Source organism: Thalassophryne amazonica, chromosome 10 (genome assembly GCF_902500255.1).
Source record: "Thalassophryne amazonica chromosome 10, fThaAma1.1, whole genome shotgun sequence".
Taxonomy (NCBI): domain Eukaryota; kingdom Metazoa; phylum Chordata; class Actinopteri; order Batrachoidiformes; family Batrachoididae; genus Thalassophryne; species Thalassophryne amazonica.
In genome coordinates this window covers 12,551,118-12,568,876 of record NC_047112.1, presented here as the reverse complement: position 1 = coordinate 12,568,876, position 17,759 = coordinate 12,551,118, and the positions used below count along the sequence as shown (strand labels likewise).

The window sequence follows — 17,759 nt, the reverse complement described above, 5'->3', positions numbered from 1 at the left end:
CAAAACAAAACAAGAAATCTGGACTTATGTTGACTTTCAGAGACATTGTTTAACTGTCATTCAGCTTTGTTCCTGTAGCTGGCGCTTCGTCAGAATTTTCAAACTATTGAAAAATGTGAACGAATCCTGACAACAGCCTCAATTCGTCCATATTCCATTTTGCTTTCTGTCTTGACAGTTCCTCATCATTTGTGTAGTTCCTATACCATCAGCATTCCATTTGATTGTCGCCCAACTTTGTTCAACCTCCCACATCTGATGTCTTGCATGAACATTGACAATATCTGAATGGATCAATACTAAATGACTACTAATAACTAAAGCTCAGACAAGCTGAATGTGTGGGGCTTGATGCTGTCAGCACAAGAGGTACTTCAATGGACTAGTGAGGAGTGGATGAATGACCTGGTCTTTTAAACTGCACTGGAATGGATGATTTATTGCAGGTGTGAGCTGCAAGCAGGTCAGCCACACCCAGCCTAAGACTCACAAGACACACATGGTGGTGGGGGGTATAGCAGAGGATACAAGTAGAATGCCAGTGACAAGAATCAATGATTAGGTCAGGGTCCTCCAACTCTGGTGGGGTGCACTGTTTCTCAGCCCCTATAGCGGCTTGAGTGCACTGGTCTCTTGATGATGCAGCTGTTCGTGAGTGTGGGTCCTTCAACACAGGAGAGATGGGTCACTCCAACCTTCAGCTGCTGCCCGGAACAGGAGATAGTTGTATTTGTTGACTCATTGCATTTTACAGGATACATGTAGAGGTTTTTTGGCCAAAGCCCAGGGATGTTTATCATTTAAATATGAACTTTAAAAAAGTAATTAATTATCAAAGTGGAACTCGGTTGCTCCAATGAATCTGGGCCTGAAGGACTTCATATTGTACTTTTTACTGTGGGTTTTTTAAGCTTGAAAAAAAATGTAATTGTCCATTTTTTTAAACAATGGGATTGATTACCTATTATTGGATTTGGAGTTCAGTGCATAAAACCAGTATTTTAATTTCCCATAATTATGCAATTGTGGTCTAAAAAGAAAAAAAAAAAGAAAAAAAAAATGGATTAGGCTGGTCACAAAATAAATAAAAAATAAATACATTAAATACACTAAATAAAAAGGTGAAAGTTTTGCTTTAAGGTCTAAAACATTGAGGTTCTGTCCACACTGTCTAATCCCCACTCATGTAAAGGCTGTCTATTAAAATCAGTCCCGACCTGGTGAACTCTAGTTTCACATGAAAATATGCAAAAGCACAAAATGTAGAGACTCTTGAATGAAGCAGCAATCAGGTGCTTCAGCAAAACTATGCACTCTGAGTGCCGGTGTGTTTCATTGTGCATCCACATTTGATTCCGGGAATTAATTCTGCTCACTATGCGAACACGCTGTGAATTTTAAAAGTGCCATTTTAATGACTCCCCACAATTAGATTATCACAGAGAAGATTTGAGTTTAATATGTTCGAAGGAAAGCAGCTTTCAAACACAATGAATAGCGGCAGATCTGTTTCCAGCCACAGGGGAGTCTGCAGGTGCTCAGAACAGGGCTGAGGTGAGTGTATTAGTGCAGACTCCCTCAGCTCTGATTTGCAACATCTCGCCGCTGCATTCAAACTGTTGTCCCTCCTCTGCTGAACCCTCAGAGGATTCAGCACCTCCAACAAATTTGCGCCAAATAAACCAGTGAAATATATCACTTGCTCATTTTCAACCGCCTCCTCTTGTTGTGAAAGTGTAGGAACACGGACCCACAACAGGGGGCGCAATGAACGGACAATGGAGGAAGGTGAATAACAAGATTTACTATTGTGAAACGAGCACAATGAATACAGCAATCACAATTTGGGGTCGAATCCGCTGGTGTCGTGTGGGCAGGCTCGAAGGTAGGAGACGTCCGTCTCAGTCGAACCGGAACCACCCAGATCTCCTCTGCCACCGAACCCTGGAAATACTGGAACCGCCAAGTCCCGAATTCCCAGGTGGCCACTGCCTCCGCTCGTCGGATCCGGTACTGCTGGCGGGAGAGAGCAACAACACACAGGTGTGGATGCGACAGCACCCAGTAACGGAGAGGGGAGAAGCCGCCTCCACCTCTTGTCAATGTATAGCAGGAAGGTGAGTACTATCCAAGCAATGTAGCTACCAGTAGTCGACAGTCCTGAAAAGGTTTAACAAGTTTTAGCTGGTTGTTCAGAATATGAATGCAGAGAATGTTACCTCAGTCTTAGGCGATATCTCGGCACTGAGGTGGAGACGCCGTCCTCCTGATATACCTCTGTGCTGAGTGGAACAGCTGTGTCCAGTGATGGGTGACAGCTGTCACCCCGGCTGCTCCCATAAGGCGGCAGCGCCCTCTGGTGCCTGGAGCCCGCACTCCAGGCAGGGCGCCCTCTGGTGGTGGTGGGCCAGCAGTACCTCCTCTTCAGCGGCCCACACAACAGGACCCCCCCCTCAACGGGCGCCTCCTGGCGCACGGCCGGGCTTGTCCGGATGGCGACGGTAGAAGTCGGCCAGGAGGGCCGGGTCCAGGATGAAGCCCTTCTTCACCCAGGAGCGTTCCTCGGGACCGTACCCCTCCCAGTTCACCAGATATTGAAAACCCCAGCCCATCCGACGGACATCAAGGAGCCGGCGTACAGTCCAAGCCGGTTCCCCGTCGATGATCCGGGCAGGAGGTGGCGCCGGACCCGGGGTGCAGAGGGGTGAGGTGTGAAGGGGCTTGATCCGGGAAACATGAAAAACTGGATGGATCCGCAGTGAGGCCGGAAGCTGGAGCCTCACTGCGGCGGGGTTGATGACCTTGAGGATTTTATAAGGTCCGATGTACCGTTCTTGGAGTTTCGGCGAGTCTGCCTGCAGAGGAATGTCCTTGGTGGACAACCAGACCTCCTGCCCAGGACGATACTTGGGGGCCGGGGCCCGCCGCCGGTCTGCATGTTTCTTCGCCCTCGTCCGGGCCTTCAACAAAGCAGAGCGGGCGGCACGCCACACCCGACGGCACTTCCGTAGGTGGGCCTGGACCGAGGGCACACCGACCTCTCCCTCAACCACTGGAAACAAGGGGGGCTGATACCCCAAGCACACCTCAAACGGGGAGAGGCCGGTGGCAGATGACACTTGGCTGTTGTGGGCGTACTCGATCCAGGCCAGGTGGGTACTCCAGGCCGTCGGGTGCGCGGCTGTCACACAGCATAGCGTCTGCTCTAGTTCCTGATTCGCCCGCTCTGCCTGCCCGTTGGTCTGGGGGTGGTACCCAGACGAGAGGCTGACCGTGGCCCCCAGTTCCCGGCAGAAGCTCCTCCAGACGTGCGAGGTGAACTGGGGACCGCGATCGGAGACGATGTCTGATGGTATACCATGCAGACGGACGACGTGGTGGACCAGGAGGTCCGCTGTCTCCTGGGCCGTTGGGAGCTTCGGGAGGGCCACGAAGTGGGCCGCCTTGGAGAAACGGTCCACTATCGTGAAGACGACGGTGTGTCCCTGGGACGGCGGGAGACCCGTGACAAAGTCCAGGCCGATGTGGGACCAGGAGCGATGAGGCACGGGCAGTGGCTGTAGCTGCCCAGAGGTCTTTCTATGGTCGGCCTTGCCCCTGGCGCAGGTGGTACAGGCCTGGACGTAGTCCCGGACGTCGGCCTCCAGGGATGCCCACCAGAAGCGTTGCCGGACGACTGTCACGGTCCTTCGCACCCCAGGGTGACAGGAGAGTTTAGAACCGTGACAGAAGTCCAGGACTGCAGCCCTAGCCTCTGGTGGGACGTATAGTCTGTCCTTTGGTCCGTTTCCGGGGTCCGGGTCACGGGTCAGGGCCTCCCGGACGGTCTTCTCTACGTCCCAGGTGAGGGCGGCTACGATAGCGGACTCCGGGATGATGGGATCCGGGGGATCCGACGATTCCGTTTTGACTTTGTCTTCGTGCACCCGGGACAATGCATCCGATCGTTGATTCTTGGTCCCGGGACGGTAGGTGATCCGGAAGTCAAAACGGCCAAAGGACAGTGACCAGCGGGCTTGCCTGGGGTTCAGCCGCTTGGCGGTCCTGATGTACTCCAGGTTCCGATGGTCAGTGAAAACCGTGAACGGCACGGCTGTTCCCTCCAACAGATGTCTCCACTCTTCGAGGGTCTCTTTCACAGCAAGGAGTTCCCGATTGCCGACGTCATAGTTCCGTTCAGCGGGGGTCAACCTGCGGGAAAAATAGGCACACGGGTGAAGGACCTTATCGGTCTTCCCGCTCTGGGAGAGCACCGCTCCTATCCCTGAGTCCGAGGCATCCACTTCAACCACTAACTGGCGGCTAGGATCGGGCTGCACCAGAACTGGTGCAGACGAGAAGCGCCGTTTCAACTCCTTGAACGCGGCTTCGCACCGATCCGACCAGGTGAAGGGGACTTTTGGGGAGGTCAGGGCTGTCAGGGGGCTAACTACCTGACTGTAGCCCTTAATAAACCTCCTGTAGAAATTAGCAAAGCCGAGGAACTGTTGCAGCTTCCTACGGTTTGTTGGTTGGGGCCAGTCTCTCACCGCCGCAACCTTGGCCGGATCAGGGGCGACGGAGTTGGAGGAGATGATGAACCCCAGGAAGGACAAAGAAGTGCGGTGGAATTCACACTTCTCGCCCTTCACAAACAGGCGGTTCTCCAACAACTGCTGCAGGACCTGACGGACATGCCGGACATGTGTCTCAGGATCCGGGGAAAAGATGAGTATATCGTCTAGATACACGAAGATGAACCGGTGCAGGAAGTCCCGCAAGACATCGTTTACCAACGCTTGGAAAGTCGCGGGAGCATTAGTGAGACCGAACGGCATGACCAGGTACTCAAAATGACCTAAGGGGGTGTTAAATGCCGTCTTCCATTCGTCTCCCTTCCGGATCCGAACCAAATGATACGCATTCCTAAGATCCAGCTTGGTGAAGATTTTGGCTCCATGCAAGGGGGTAAACACTGAATCCAACAAGGGCAACGGGTATCGGTTGCGAACCGTGATTTCGTTCAACCCCCTGTAATCAATGCATGGACGAAGCCCGCCATCTTTTTTACCCACAAAAAAGAAACCAGCACCCATCGGGGAGGTGGAATTCCGGATCAACCCAGCAGCTAATGAGTCCCGGATGTAGGTTTCCATTGATTCACGCTCCGGCCGTGAGAGGTTGTACAGCCTACTGGACGGGAACTCACTGCCTGGAACCAAATCAATGGCACAATCATATGGGCGGTGGGGAGGAAACGTGAGAGCCAGATCCTTGCTGAACACGTCAGCGAGGTCATGGTACTCCGCCGGCACCGCCTTCAGATTGGGCGGGACTCGGACCTCCTCCTTAGCTTGGGAGCCGGGAGGAACCGAGGAACCGAGACACTCCCGATGGCAGGTTTCGCTCCACTGAACCACTACCCCGGACGGCCAATCGATCCGGGGATTGTGCTTGAGCATCCAGGGAAATCCCAAAACCACACGGGAGGTGGCCTGAGTCACAAAGAACTCGATCACCTCCCGGTGGTTACCTGACACCACCAGAGTTACTGGAGGTGTCTTATGTGTGATTGGTGGGAGTAGGGAGCCATCTAGTGCCCGAACCTGCACAGGCGAGGTAAGAGCCACCAGAGGGAGCCCTATCTCCCTGGCCCATCTACTGTCAAGCAGATTCCCCTCAGAGCCCGTGTCCACCAGTGCTGGGGCCTTCAGGGTTGAATCCTCAAACAGGATCGTGACTGGGAGTCGTGTAGCAATGTGGGTGTGTCCCACGTGAATGTTTTGGCCCACCCCTGGCCCAGTCTCTAGGGGCGGGCGTTGGAGTTTTAACCGCTCGGGGCAGTCGTTTGCGAGATGCTCACTTGAGCCACAAACATAACAAGCTCCGTGGGCCCGCCTCCTTTGTGCTCCAGGTGCCCTAAATGTTGCCCTGCTCGTGTCCATAGCTTCGTCAGCAGGGGGAGCCATAGGCGCACGGAGCGCAGGAACAGAGGAGCGTGGGGAGGGCGGAGCTCGATCGGACCCGGAAGGGAGAGGGACGACGCGTGCCTGGCCACGCCCTTCGCCTCGTTCCCGACGGCGTTCTTCTAACCGGTTGTCGAGTCGAATGACTAGATCGATGAGCCCATCTAAATCCCGCGGTTCGTCCTTAGCCACCAGGTGCTCTTTTAGGACCAGTGACAGTCCGTTTACAAAGGCAGCGCGGAGGGCAGTGCTATTCCAGCCGGATCTCGCCGCCGCGATGCGGAAGGCGACTGCATAGGCAGCTGCGCTCCGACGCCCCTGTCTTATTGACAGTAGTGCGGTTGAAGCGGACTCTCCTCTGTTGGGATGGTCGAACACCGTTCTGAGCTCCCGTACAAACCCATCGTACGTGTGAAGGAGCCGTGAGTTCTGCTCCCAGAGCGCTGTAGCCCAAGCGCGTGCCTCCCCGCGAAGCAGATTTATCACATAAGCTACTTTGCTAGCATCAGTCGCGTACATCACGGGACGCTGTGCGAAGACGAGCGAACACTGCATCAGAAAATCCGCGCACGTCTCCCCACAGCCTCCGTACGGCTCTGGAGGGCTTATGTATGCTTCTGGGGACGGAGGAAGGGACCGTTGAACGACCAGTGGAACGTCACTTTCACGCGCAGGGTCCTCAGGAGGGAGAGCCGCAGGCCTCCACTTGTGCGGCGAGAGCCTCCACCCTGCGGTTTAGGAGAACGTGCTGCTCGGTCATTAAATCGATCCGAGAGGTGAAAGCGGTGAGGATCCGCTGCAACTCACCGATTACCCCTCCCGAAGCCGCCGATGCGCCTTGGTCTTCCATTGGCCGTTCAACAGCCGGTTGACGCCCCTCGGGGTCCATGACGCTGGCCGAGATATCCTGTTGTGAAAGTGTAGGAACACGGACCCACAACAGGGGGCGCAATGAACGGACAATGGAGGAAGGTGAATAACAAGATTTACTATTGTGAAACGAGCACAATGAATACAGCAATCACAATTTGGGGTCGAATCCGCTGGTGTCGTGTGGGCAGGCTCGAAGGTAGGAGACGTCCGTCTCAGTCGAACCGGAACCACCCAGATCTCCTCTGCCACCGAACCCTGGAAATACTGGAACCGCCAAGTCCCGAATTCCCAGGTGGCCACTGCCTCCGCTCGTCGGATCCGGTACTGCTGGCGGGAGAGAGCAACAACACACAGGTGTGGATGTGACAGCACCCAGTAACGGAGAGGGGAGAAGCCGCCTCCACCTCTTGTCAATGTATAGCAGGAAGGTGAGTACTATCCAAGCAATGTAGCTACCAGTAGTCGACAGTCCTGAAAAGGTTTAACAAGTTTTAGCTGGTTGTTCAGAATATGAATGCAGAGAATGTTACCTCAGTCTTAGGCGATATCTCGGCACTGAGGTGGAGACGCCGTCCTCCTGATATACCTCTGTGCTGAGTGGAACAGCTGTGTCCAGTGATGGGTGACAGCTGTCACCCCGGCTGCTCCCATAAGGCGGCAGCGCCCTCTGGTGCCTGGAGCCCGCACTCCAGGCAGGGCGCCCTCTGGTGGTGGTGGGCCAGCAGTACCTCCTCTTCAGCGGCCCACACAACACCTCTGATTATATATATATATATATATATGTGTGTGTGTGTGTGTGTGTGTGTGTGTGTGTGTGTGTGTGTGTATACACACAGTACTATGCTACTGTTATATGGAAAAATAAGAGAAAAAAGGTTCAAAGGAAAAAGAAGAGATAGAAAAGTGTGACACCAACTTTTTAACACACTTGCTGATGATGCAGTACAAAAGTGCCTCTCCCCTTAACTATTGCTACTATTAGTACTACTACTACTAAAGTGCTCTATAGCCTATTTCATTCCCAGTATGTCAAAGTATATGGGAGCTAAGTCTGGCATAGTTCTGCAGCACAAGTGTCTCTCCCCTTAAGTTCTTCTTCTACCACTACTGTACTACTACTGCTACTACATTGCTCAATAGCCTACGCCACTCCACGTATGTGAACATGTGTGTGCCAACTTTGGATCAATTCTGCAGCACAAGTGTTTCTCCCCTCAAATACTGCTACTAAAGAGCCCAATAGCCTATGCTACTCCCTGTAGATGAAAGCATGTGTGCGCCAACCTTGGCTGAATTGTGCAGCACAAGTGTCTCTCCACTTAACTTCTACTACTATTACTACTATTACAAAAGTGTTCAGTGTTCAATAGCCTATGCCACTCCCCCTATATCATAGGATATGTGTGCCAAGCATTCCTCATTTCTGAGGTGCTGTTTGAAAGGAGAGGGACACACACACACACACAGAGTTGTCTCTTAGTGTATATATATATACAATTGTGCTCAAAAGTTTACATACCCTGGCAGAATTTTCGCTTTTTTGGCCATTTTTAAGAGAATATAAATGACAACACAAAAACTTTTTTTTACTCATGGTTAGTGGTTGGGTGAAGCCATTTATTGTCAAACAACTGTGTTTCCTCTTTTTAAATCAAAATGACAAGAGAACTACCCAAATGACCCTGATCCAAAGTTTACATACCCTTGTTCTTAATACTGTGTATTGCCCCCTTTAACATCAATGACAGCTTGGAGTCGTTTGTGGTAGTTTGTGGACGAGGCTCTCTGATGGTAAAACTGCCACTGAATGTGTCTTAGACTTTATTTACATCAATTACAAAGAAATACAAACAGTATGGCACTTTATGGTAAATCTGCATGGAGTAGACAGTTCTCAAAAACTGAGTGACTCTGCAAGAAGGAGAAGAGTGAGGAAAGCCACCAAGACACCCAGACAACTCAGGAGAAGTTATGGGCTTATGTGGCTGTGATTGGAGAAATTGTGCACAGTGCAAGCTTTGCATTTTGTATCACTACTCTTAGCGTCATAGTGGAGTAGAGCAGAGAAGGATTTTCTTTCACCAAAACAGATCAAATCCAGGCTTGCATCTCAGATGTACCTTCTGGCAATTTGTATCTAAACATTCAGGTCATCTTTTAAAGAAAATCCTCCTCTATACCACTTCATCATGAATATGGATAACTGGTGATACAAAATGATCTTGGACTGGCAACCAGATCTATGACATGAAGTTATGTCCCAAGCTGGCCATGAACAGACACAAATCTTCATTTATATATGGCTGTATATGTCATGTTGCCTTCTACTATTAAATGTGCAGTTATTATTAGTAAATCTCCTGCAAGATATGCAAAAGTTTGGATTGGATACGCAGTTTTGCAAAGACTCCATATTTTTGCACAGTTTTGTACACTGAGATGCTCTTGTTTCCTCTCACTCTTAACAATGCAGACACTTCATCATGAATTGGAAATAAATTGCTGCAACGGTGTGACATCACCACGGCATCATCATTGCCTCTTTAGATCTGCTGCTTTTGCGCTGCACACTGCAAATGACACATCCTGCAAACATCCGAATTCGAGGCATTTACATCATTAAGCTTCAGCGACTGTCCTCTGATTGTGCAGCCATCGTGTAGTTAGATCATTCTGAAGATTGTCTGGAATCATTTTTGACAGTCTATTTTTGTGCGAGCCGCACATCATTTTGTGCCGAAAACAGGACCGAGGTTGATTGAAAGTGACAATTTGATTTTGCGGCCTGGTTTTCCTCGTGTGCACTCTGCATCGCTGCTAAATCCTAATAAATGTTCAATGACAGCAGAAGATGAATTACTAGTTAAAGTGCATGAGCCACCTCAGCAATGATGGCGTAATGAATTTGCACCGCGTTATCCCCCTTCTCAATTTCTCACCTCTCACATTGATTGAATTTGAAAGAATTATAAACAAGTCCTCCAAGAGGAAATGAAAGCAGGTTTTTGTGTGTTTGCGGATGCGTGCGTGCTGTTGGGATTCGCTGACGAGAGCTTCCAGTGCAAACACAGTGTGGGCCTTCCTGCCTCACGCTGCCTGTCTGCAGCAAACACAGCCAAGGGAACGCTGCCACGCTGAGCGCTGTGCAGCAGGATGCTGACACGGATTTGGCTGCGGCCTCAACACAGTGCACTTAGGGAATGCATTCAATTGTTTTTATGGGTTAAGATTCCACTGTAAGTGTCAATTAACTTAAAAATTCATCATGCTCATTAAATTTATTAAGTATTAGGCCACATGCCAAGAATAATAATGTGGGCAAAAGATTAAACAAAAGGGCACTGAGAGCACACACCTCTGCACAGGCTGCAGAGTGCCTGTTTTTTGCACGTTCATATGTCTCACTTCCATCATGCTGCTCAATTTCAGGTGAATGAGGATTTGGTGTACTACATCAGGCTGGCAGTGATTTGACTGGACAGTTTAGATTTATTACTGACTGGCCTCTGTAGGCTGGCTCCAAAACAGAGCACATTCCCATAGGATTCCATGTTAAAATGTCCAAAATTAGAGCAGAAATAATCATGTTTACAGCCTGATATGAAAATGGTTTTGGCCTCAATAGATAGTTTCCTCCACCATGACAACTGTAAGGGGGTGATTTTTTTTTTTCTAATTTCTTTGTTTAAGATGTTTTAAACCATAAAGTTCTTGAAAATTGGGGTGTGGCTGCTTTGAATGACAGTGGCTGAGCCCAGTGTCTCCGCCTCTCACTGCAGCCGTGGCACTGCGACCGTGGCTGAGCATCCGCTCAATATGGCTGCTAGCTCCTGTGGAGGCTGTTGCTCTCATTTTCGAGTATTTTATTACAAACACCTGGAATAATCTGTCTTATTGTGTGGGGAAATGTACTAATGGATCTTCTAAGAAGTTCCTGCTGCAATATTTGCACTAAGTCAGCTCCCATGAATGAAGTTGGGACGTTGTGTAAAATGTAAATAAAAACAGAATACAATGATTTGTAAATCCTCTTCAACCTATATTCAATTGAATACACCACAAAGACAAACTGATAAACTTTATTGTTTTTATGCAAATATTTGCTCATTTTGAAATGGATGCCTGTGACACATTCAAAAAAGCTGGGACAGTGGTATGTTTACCACTGTGTTACATCACCTTTTCCTTCTAACAACACTCACTAAGCGTTTAGGAACTGAAGACACTAATTGTTGAAGCTTTGTAGGTGGAATTCTTTCCCATTCTTGCTTGATGTAAGACTTCACTTGTTCAACAGTCTGGGGTCTCTGTTATCATATTTTGTGCTTTATAATGTGCCACACATTTTCAAGGGGTGACAGGTCTGGACTGCAGGCAGGCCAGTCTAGTAACCGCACTCTTTTACTACAAAACTACACTGTTGTAACACGTGCAGAATGTGGCTTGGCATTGTCTTCCTGTAATAAGCAGGGACGTCCCTGAAAAAGACGTTGCTTGGATGGCAGCATGTGTTGCTCCAAAACCTGGATGTACCTTTCAGCATTGATGGTGCCATCACAGATATGTAAGTTGCCCATGTCATGGGCCCTAACACACCCCCATACCATCACAGATGCTGGCTTTTGAACTTTGCACTGGTAACAATCTGGATGGTCTTTTTCCTGTTTTGTCCAGAGGACACAATGTCCATGATTTCCATAAACAGTTTGAAATGTGGACTCATCAGACCACAGCACACTTTTCCACTTTGTGTCTGTCCAGAGAAGGCAGCTGCATTTCTGGATGTTGATGTATGGCTTTTGCTTTGCATGGTAGAGTTTTAACTTGCACTTGTAGATGTAGCGACGAACTGTGTTAACTGACAATGGTTTTCTGAAGTGTTACTGAGCCCACGCGGTAAGATCCTTTACACAGTTATGTTGGTTTTTAATGCAGTGCCGCCTGAGGGATTGAAGGTCACAGGCATTCAATGTTGGTTTTCAGCCTTGCCGCTTACATGGAGAAAGTTCTCCAGATTCTCTGAATCTTCTGGTTATATTATGGACTGTAAATGATGAAATCCCTAAATCCTTGCAATTGAACATTGAGAAACATTGTTCTTAAACTGTTGGATTATTTTTTCATGCAGTTGTTCACAAAGTGGTGATCCTCACCCCATCTTTGCTTGTAAATGGCTGAGCCTTTTGGGGATGCTCCTTTTATACCCAATCCAACCTGGTCTCACGGCAAGTCGTGCTTCAGCAGCACAAAATATACATTAATCTATTGGTTCATGACATCGTCACGACAGCACAAATTCATTCTCATTCATTCCGTGATGGCTGCATGAAATTAAAAGTGAATTTGGGGGGTTTGGGGGTAGTTATGGTTAGGGTGGGGGGAAGGAGTAAGATTAGGTTATGATTAAGGTTATGGTTGGGGGTGGGAGTAGGGTTAGGAATAGTGAGCTAAAAAAGCTCCATCATGAAAATTTGACTCATTTCATCACGGGAGCACAAAAACAAACAAACAAACAAACAAACAAAAAAAAAAACGTGAGACTGGGCTGACCCAATCATGACACTCACCTGTTTCCAATTAGGTGTTCTTTGAACATTCATCAACTTTCCCAGTGTTTTGTTGCCCTGTCCCAACTTTTTTGAAACGTGTTGCAGGCATCCATTTCAAAATGAGCAAATATTTGACTCTACAAGAGTCAAGACAGAAGTCAGACTACCAGAGCAAGAATTTTAGCTGAGGAAGCTTCTGCGATTTGAAGCAAAACGTCCTTGCGTCATGCAACCCAGTCCAGTCGAAGATTCAAGCTTCTCTACTATGGAAACCACCTGGACAACTGAGAGCCTACACAGAAAAATTTGCACAAAAACAGCAAAGTTTTTCAGTTTGAATATTAAATATCTTGTCTTTGTGGTGTATTCAACTGAATATAGGTTGAAGCCGATTTGCAAATCATTGTATTCTGTTTTATTTACATTTTACGCAATGTCCCAACTTCAATGGAATTGGGGTTGTATATATCAAGAACTGTTTAAAACCATGCTAAACATGTAGCAACCACATCCACTTGCATACCCACTTAATTGTTAGAAGCTCCACTGAAAGCCCAAAACAACCATTCCTCTGAAAGCAAAACACAATTCCAACACCAAGCAACTAAATGAACAAGCAGTAAAAAAGCGCTAACAGTGCACACCCACAATCTGGCGCCAACGTAATGTAGTTAAGCCTCACAATGTGTTATTGGCCTCACTGAGAGCACCAAAACTATGTAACAAAAGTATAGTTAAACTCTGAAATTGAAGCAGATTGGCCTAGACCTCATTTAATGGGTCATCAAAATAATTAACAATTTTAGAGTTTAACAATTATTATTTGATTAGAATAATTAATTTCTTCAGGGCACCACCTATTTAAAGCATAGGTACTTGAATTTTAACAACCATTAATTAATCAGTCTCAAATTAATTAATCAGTCTCAATTTAATTAATCAGTCTTGGGTCTGAAAGACTGAATTCTACGATATAATTGACCAAGGGTTTCCTTCTGAACAGAAAATGAACCACAGCAGAAATATTTACATTTTATTTACAAGTATACAAGAAATGAACAGTTTCCTGACATTATGAGTGGACAGTGATTGAATAAGTTTATTTAGGAACACAATTTGCTTACTCATGAGACATTGAAAGAAAGTAGAGAGATAAACCTTAAATACTTTAAGAAAATAAATCTGATTAGAATTTAGTGATGCAATTTGAAGACAATTAATTTTAAGACAATTATTAAACAAACATATGAATATGTTTAAAAAGAAGCCACTTCACATCCTTTGACATCAAAAACATTTTTCTGGAACCTTTAACTGGGTCACTTAGCTGATCTGTTGAAGAGATGGTTCGGATGTATGGAGCTAAATCAAGGCCAAAATGTTTGTAAACTGAAAATAAAAAAATATTGAAAAAATAAATTTTGAAACTGAAAATTAAAGTTTTGTAATCTGAAAATAAAAAGATTGAAAAAATAAATTTTGAAACTGAAAATTCAATGTTCTTGAATTTTATAATCATTTAAATAGTATTATCAAAATAAAAATAAGTGTAAGATATGTATTTTTCAGTTTAAATTAATTTTTGATTCAGCTCTGTAATTTTTTGATCAAATAATTTATTTTCATTCATATTTCTTTTTTTCACCTTCAGATCTTTTTTTCACTTTCACATCTTATTTTTTCAGTTTCAAACTTTTGGCCCTGTTCTGTCGTGGGAGGGCGTGGCTTCGAATGAGAGGGGAGTGGAATTGTGAGTGACAGGAGAGGCTTTAAACCCTTGAGATAAAGCTGTTTATTGTGATCGATGTGTAGCAGTTGGTTCAGTGGATCCGTATGTTGTACCAGATAGTGAATTTAATGATGATGTAACGAAGTTGACCACTCATGAATCCAAATCCAAAGCCACCCAGAAGAGTGCTCCGGCTACCGGCGGTGTGAAGAAACCTCGCCGTTACAGGCCCAGTACCATGGCGTTGAGACAGATTCGCTGCTACCAGAAATGCACCGAGCTGCTGATCCACAAGCTGCCGACCAGGTCAGCCTCGCCGGCTTCCTGCAGAGCATCACAGCGGAGCTCTGAATGCGGAGGTCGGTCTTGAAGTCCTGAGCGATTTCTCTCACCAGGTGCTGGAAGGGCAGCTTATGGATCAGCAGCTTGGTGGATTTCTGGTAGCGGCAGAGTGCCACAGTGCTGCGCCTGTAACGGCAAGGCTTCTTCACACCGCCGGTAGCCGGAGCGCTCTTCGGGGCGGCTTTGGATTTGGATTTACTGGCGGTCTGTTTGGTTCTGTCCATATTAAAGCTTTCTTTAGATCTGCTGAGCCAGGTCTCTCTGTGTGTCACTTAGAAAGCTTGTAACACTCCACTGCAGCCTGTAAAATGAGTGACCTGCCTCATTTTCATGCGGCGATGCAGCGATGCTGCGCTGCGTTCACGGTCTTGTGTGGATTTGGAACACTTCGGTTTTCCAGGTATAGGTGTTAAACTTTACAATCTTGCATATTTTCCACTTTTTAAACATCAAAAATGACCAAGAGTGGTCTAGAATTACTTGTAATAGACATCTTTAGCATCACTTTATTTACAGGTATCAAGACAACACAGTGGAGAGAAAGTGTTAAGTCATTATCTATCAAAGTACCCACATTTCCTGAAAGCAACATCATGTGAGGACTGATTGCTCTCCTGTCATTCACAACTCCATGCCCCTCTGAACTGAAGCTACACCCTCCCACGCCAGAATGGGGCCAAAAATTTGAAACTGAAAAAATAAGATCTGAAAGTGAAAAAAAGATCTGAAGGTTAAAAAAAGAAATATGAATGAAAATAAATTATTTGATCAAAAAAAATTACAGAGCTGAATCAAAAATGTATTTAAACTGAAAAAAAAAAATCTCACACTTATTTTTATTTGATAATACTTTTTTATTTTTTCAATCTTTTTTTATTTTCAGATTACAAAACTTTAATTTTCAGTTTCAAAATTTATTTTTTCAATCTTTTTTATTTTCAGATTATAAAACTTTTGGCCTTGATTTAACTCCATATGGATGACCCGTCCGTCTGTTGTTGGTGGGTTAGAAACTTTGCAGTGTGCTCACTTGGGTCAGGGGTTAACTCAGTGGTCTCCCCAGGTGATCCCAAGGGTTCAGCGTCGGCTGGTTTTACCAACAGAATGGCTGATGGCTTGAAATCAGCTCCGTCGTCAGCGTGCTTGACCACAGAGGTGGAAGGCATTTGTTGAAAATGGTTTCTGGTAGTTTTTAAAAAGTTTGTTGGAGCCAGATTAAAAGTCTTTGTGAATTTAGAAAAAGGTAAAAACTTTAGAAGCAGCATTGTAAAGTTACAGAAAAGGAAAGTCGCTTTTCTGTAAATTGGCTATTATTTTGAAAAGTTCAGATCGGAAGTTCTCTTAAAAATTTGAAAGACTTGATGAACCTTAAACATGTCAGACTATTACTTTGTTAAGAGGTTATCAAAAAATCACAGTAAAGGAATCCCACGGAGTAGCTTAGCTTAGCTTAGCTTGGGGCCTTGTTGACCCACAAATAAAATTAAGCGTTTAAGAAAGGAAGAGAAGAAAGAAGCGGCCAGGAGCGAGAGAGACCAGAGAGGGCGGCAGAAGGGGGGAGATACTCCTTTCTTACACTTTTAAAGGGGACTTACATCAATACTCCACCTGTTTAGGGTGTGTAACTTCACAGAAAACTTCATGTGTTAGAGAGACAATGAAATTATTCAACTATTTAAACACATTAATTATTTTGGCATACTATTTGTTCTAAGACAGTTTGGGGATGAATATAATGTTATTAAAGGCTTAAACACACCCTACACACACCACTTGGTTAACAGAATATCCTGCTGTTATCAAAACATGGATAAGTCAGAAACATCACATTTAACACACATCAGTTGCAAGGAACACATATCAATTAAATGGAATACATGTAAAGCATTTCCTTGATTAATCAATACAAACAACATTAGAAGTTTTTATATATGAATAAAAGAATACTGATTCAAATTTTATTTTAAGCAAAGGTCTTTTCCTTTACTTAGACCTAGCGATAATAGCTTTTTGTCAAGGCTCAAAGTTTTATGGCCACATCTTATCGTGGAAGAGATCTTCTTGCAGTGTCTGGAGAGGCTCTGGCCTTGCATTTACATGGCTTTAACATACAATTATTGAGAAAATAAGTGGCTCATAACTTCTAATGTCCACATCAAATAAAACTTTGGCAAATCACCGCTCAGTCCTAAAGGGCCCCTTCACACATGAAACATTGCGCAGACAGGCAGGCATGCACAATGCCGGTGTGATGGTTCATGCACGCAACGTCTTTGAGCTGCTCGCACTATGCTCAGTGAGACAGTCCAATGAGACTTTCAGCTAAGATCACAGAATGGTATTGTCCAGTTTAGGGGTGAATGAGATTATACTACAAGGGTCTTTCAAAGGGTCTTATATTACAAGGGTCTTTCAAAGATGATTATGAGAAATACTTTGGAATGGATATATAAATGCATTTTTAACTTCTCCAAGATGGTGTTTTTGCTTCTTTTTTTTTGGGGGGGGGGGGATCCAAGTCTTAATTAAAAGACAGTTAGATGACCTCCCCTCCCCCACTACCCCTGTAATTTACGACATGGAGACAGCTCTCATGATCTATTCCTTCTTGACCTTGGGTGTAAATGAGAGCGTGAATGTCGATGTCTGTATGTATTGGTTGATCCAGCTCCCCTGTGACCTTTAACCCTCTGGGGTCTGAGGGCATTTTTTTGGACAGTTCACTCGCCTGGCATAAATGTTTTATTATTGCTGTTAACTGCTCTCCCTGCATCCCACAATCAAGTTTTATGTCTCACTTTTTCAGGACAACCTGTGCTTTCATAATATATATGCTTTTGCTGTGTCTTATAAGTGTAATAAAGGTTTACAATCAGAAATAAGAAAGGAACAAGTAAAGCGGGAATAATTTTCCACACACATTTATTCAAAACACACAGCAAACTATAAACTGTTTTGACACTTTATAAAGGTATCACAAACTTCTACTGTGTTTTGGAGTGTTCTGTGCTGCTCCCAAAGCAGCTTTCATTCATACTTTGGCTCCAGCGGCCCTCCCCACTGATATGGTAAACAGTGCTTTATGCCGAGAAAGCAACAGAGTTATCTAGTAACATTCACATGCAAACTAGTGGAGCAATCCTGATAGTTACACACTCTTTATTTGAGCACCTGAGACTGTCATCAGAGGTTCTCCGTCTGCTCTGTCTGCTTTCACTGATCGCTGTGCGTAATGGCGCAGGGCGCATTGGAGCCCAAATGTATGAACTCATTGGAGCACCCAGGGTGCTATTCAAATGGGCCAACTAGTAACATATCATT

At 45.8% G+C, this 17,759-nt stretch overlaps 1 protein-coding gene across 2 annotated transcripts in view; it reads left to right on the top strand.

The window, feature by feature from the left end:
• LOC117518329 (BMP/retinoic acid-inducible neural-specific protein 3-like) overlaps nucleotides 1-17,759 on the top strand; it is a 178,325-nt gene that overhangs the window by 15,675 nt on the left and 144,891 nt on the right. The window lies entirely within an intron of this gene.